Genomic DNA, 4,111 nt, shown 5'->3' with positions numbered 1-4,111 from the left:
TTAGTCAAGCCGCAGGACAGGGGGCAGCTGGACATTCCCGAGCAAGATGATAAGGAAAGGTACCGCGATAAGCGCCGGCACAGACAGTTGTGGGCGCAGAGACCAGGGAGAACTGACCCTTGGCGGGAAGTGGCCGGGGGGCTTAGCCTCATCGGGCAGGTGTCCACTGGCCTCCTTCCCCGTCTCCACAGGCCTGGCTTTCCTTCTCTCCTTAATAAACTTGTTTTTCTCAACACGTCTGCCTCCCGCCTGTTTGCCTGTACGTCAGCGACGTTCCACTGCGGCTTCACGAGACTCCAGCCCACACCAGCAGCCCGGGCCAGCGCTGCCCCACAGCCTGGGGCCCATCCCTGGCTGGAGACCAGACCTGAAGACCTGACATTACGGGATCACTGTTCTGGGCTCTGGTTCCCCCTCCAGAGTGAGGGGTACACCAACAGGGCAGGATGAGCCCCCCTCAGTCCAGCCGGATATGCAGGATGTGGCCGCTGGCCCTGTCCTGAGCTCCAGCCGCCCGCCAGGAGATCTCAAACCCGGCACCCCGAGCAGGAAGAAGTGGCCGGTCCTCGCTGCCCCACCACACAGCCTGTAGCGTCTGGTCGCCTGGACAGGGTCCAGAGAAGGGACCCAGATCTGGGCCTGGCCAGAGCTGACTGTGGCCAGGGTCCAGCCGGAGCTCCAGCCGGCCTGACTGATGGGGTGGGCTTCGTCCAGCTGCCTCCTCACAGGGCTCCGGCAGCTGGTTCACAGCTCCTAGTTGGGGGCAGAATGGAGAGGACCCAGATGCCGAGAGCCCCACCCAGCAGGCCAGAGGCAGGCAGGGTCACCCGGTCGGAGGGGCGCTGCCCAGGACCAGTGGCTGGGTGGCCGGGATAAGCTTTCCAAGCCATCACTTGGTGCTGTGCCTCATCTTCCTTGATTTCACCCCCACTTTGTTCGGGACCCGGGACCCCGGACTCCGGGCTTCCATCACGGGCTCCCCTTCACTCCTCACTGCCACACACAGGTGCCTCCCTCGGGGGCCAGGTCCCCCTTCTCTGCCCTCCCTGGCCCGCCCCTCCCTCCGGTGTCACTGGAGTCCCCTCCCTTCCCAAAGGAGCAGCCGGGAGCCTCGGTATTCCTGGGGAGCTCAGCAGGCAGCCCCGGGCCGGGCCGCAGTATTCCTGGGGAGCTCAGCAGGCAGCCCCGGGCCTCTAGCTCCTGCAGCTTCATTGTGGCTGGGTCAGACTTGTCTGACAACTACATTTGCACACCAGAAGTCCCCTGCCAGACTTGGGGTCCACCCTTAGGGCCTTCTCTGTGCCTATTATCCCGCTAGGGCAGAGACCGCATCCCATAAATGCAGCTCTCAGATCCTTAGAGGGATGGTAGGGGGAAATCCAAACGTCTGGCGAAAAAGGAAATATAACCAACCTTTTTTAAACACACTTTGCTGGTACAAAATCACTATCATGTGGGGAGAACGAGCCACACGCGGCTGGGACGGGCTCCCGGCCACCAGGAGCCAGCGCGTGGAACAGTGGCCCAGTGGCAGGGACAGAAGACTGGCCGTTCCAGTTTGCTGACTGGACTTGAACTTGGCTTCTCGGGAGTTGCAGGCCGACTTGGGTCTGGGGCAATAAATGAGACCCACCCCCCACCCTCACCCCCCCGCCAGTCTACTTGAGGAGATGCTGGCAGGGACGGTCAGACGCGCCCCCGAGGGACGGGGAAGGCTGGGCTTGCTGTTGCCGCGGACACCGTTACTCTTCAGTAGTCCACGATCCGATCCGCTGCTCAGAAACCCAGGGTGCCGGCCGACAATACCCGCTGCTTCGGATTTTGCCAGTTGAAGAGGGTGAGGAAGCGCCCGGTGTGCCCTGGGCCTGTAACCCGGCCTGGCCTGGGCTGAGCAGGTGTGGGAGCCCGGCCCACAGGCGCCTGGCCTCCGCCCGCCGCCGCCCGCCTGTGGCGTGGGCCTCCAGGTTGGCAGCAGCCTGCCCTGCAGCACGCTCACCGCTGAGACGCACTGTGCGCTAATCCCTCAGTCCTCACGCCAAGGCACACGCTCCGCATTGCCCTGTGCTGCGAGGAAGCTCGCCACTTGCCTGGGGCTGCCGGGCCCGTGGGGGTGTGGCTCGGGTTTGGGTGACGGGGTGCAGCCCACATGCCCCGCTAGAGGCGTCCCATCACGTGGGCGGGGGGTGCTGTGCCTGAGGCCCGCCCCTCCCGGGGGACGCCATGGGAAAGCAGGGCGCCCGGCCCAGGCCACGGCAGCCTGGGGAGGCGCCCCGGACGGTGGGCCACACCTCTGCCAGCTCCCCGCTTTTCTGGTGCTTTTGCGTGCTATTATGGTCTCCGAAAGATCAATCAGGGTTTCCCGGGATCGTTAAAAGGTGGCACCTAGCGTCAGAGGTCTGCCAGGAGGGAACTGCCATGGCGGCGCGCAGCTCCCACGGCACGGTGGCTGGGCCCCTGGTGCCCCCGCAGACACTCACCTGTCCGCCCAGGCACGCCGGCCCCCCGCACGACAAGGCGGAGGCTGTCCACCCGGCCGCCGGCCGCCTCCGCCACCCAGGGCCACGCGGTGCTGCGCCAGGCGTCCTGCCAGGACGTGGCCTCTCAGGCCGCTGACACGCGGGTGCCGCCAGGTGCCCACGTGTGCACGCCTGCACCTGCCTGCACCCTCCGGGCACGCGCGCCGCCCCCAGACACCCTCCGGTCAGCCGCACCGCCGCTACTGGGACGTCTTGGGCTTGGTTCCAGGTGACAGGCTGAGGCCGAGCACGAGCGGCCTGGGGCCGCCGGCTCAGGCAGACGACGCTCCGCTCCGACACCCCGCGCCGACCTGCCTGTCCCCAGGGAGAAGCCCCACTTCCGGGGTGGGGAAGGCAGCAGCCCGAGGGGTGACCTGGGTGGGCGGCGGCCTTGCGGCCTGGGCACAGGCTGTGGGCAGCAGGCCCCTGGGAGGAGTGAGGGGGAGGGGCGCCCCCGTGCCCGCAGCCCTCCAGACTCGGGAAAGCCCAGCCCTGCCCGCACCCGTGCCCCGCGCCCCCCGGGGGCCCCACCGTGGCTGTGGTGTTTCCCGGTCTCACTCGGCACCGTGGAGGCTCGTTCCGGCCCCTCCTCTCCACCCGTCTGTCTCCCCTTTGGAAATATGCTGTCAAGCAGGCTGTGACGCCCTCACGGGGACCCGAGATTTAAGGAGCTTTGCTCCAAGGGGTCAGTAGAGCCTAAGACGCTTTGGGTTTCTCCAAAGACAGGTCAGCAGGCCAGGTCAGAGCGTGGGTGGAGCGGCTGCTGCCCGCGGAAGCCCCGGGCACGGCCCGGCCCTCGGCCTCCACCAGCGCCACAGACCCAGGCGGCGGCAGCGCCCTGAGCCGGCGGGGGCCTCTGGGGGAGGTGGGGGGCCCCGCCCCGGTATGGCTGCGAGCACAGCGCGTCAGGGCTGAGACAGGCTCCCAGCGCTTCCCCAGGAGGCGGGGGAGGTGGGAGAGGGAGGGAGGCTGGGGTGGGGGCCCGGAGCCAGCACAGCAAGCTCGGTGAGTCACACCGGCGGGCGCGTGGCGGGGCGCAGGGGCCTGAGCAGAGCATGTGGCTTTTGGGGCAGCAGTCCCCGCACAACCCCATGGGCGAGGGGTCCTGATACTGTCCAGACCCACAGAGTGGGCCCCACCAGGCGCGACCCCTGACGTGCACTTTGGGTGCCTAGGACGTGTCAAAGCAGGTTCGTCAACTGGAGAATGTCCCACGAGGGCTGGGGTGTCGATGACGGCGGGGCTGGGGTGGGGCCGGGCAGCCTCGGCGCCCTCCTGGCTGCGAACCCAACCTGCCCAGAAAAAGGCAGCCAGACCTCGAGACAGCCAGCGGGCGCGGCCGGCACAGGCTTTATTGAGACGTCTCCGGGGCTGCCACCGGGCACCAACCCTCGCCCTGGGGGAGGACAAGCGTCTGGGCAGATTCCGGGAGACTCCCCTGGGGACCCCTGGGTGCTCCGCTCCCCGCTCCCCACCCGTACCCCCAAAGGGCCAACGCTGTGCTTGAAGTCCGCCTCCTCCCCGTCGGGGCAAGGCCGGCCGCGCGCCTCCTGGCCAGCCTGCGCAGAGGCGGAAAGGCGCCAGGAAGCGGCGGA

Source organism: Condylura cristata, unplaced genomic scaffold, assembly GCF_000260355.1.
Source record: "Condylura cristata isolate star-nosed mole 26May11 unplaced genomic scaffold, ConCri1.0 scaffold00032, whole genome shotgun sequence".
Classification (NCBI taxonomy): Eukaryota; Metazoa; Chordata; class Mammalia; order Eulipotyphla; family Talpidae; genus Condylura; species Condylura cristata.
Note: the sequence above shows the minus strand (reverse complement) of the source record.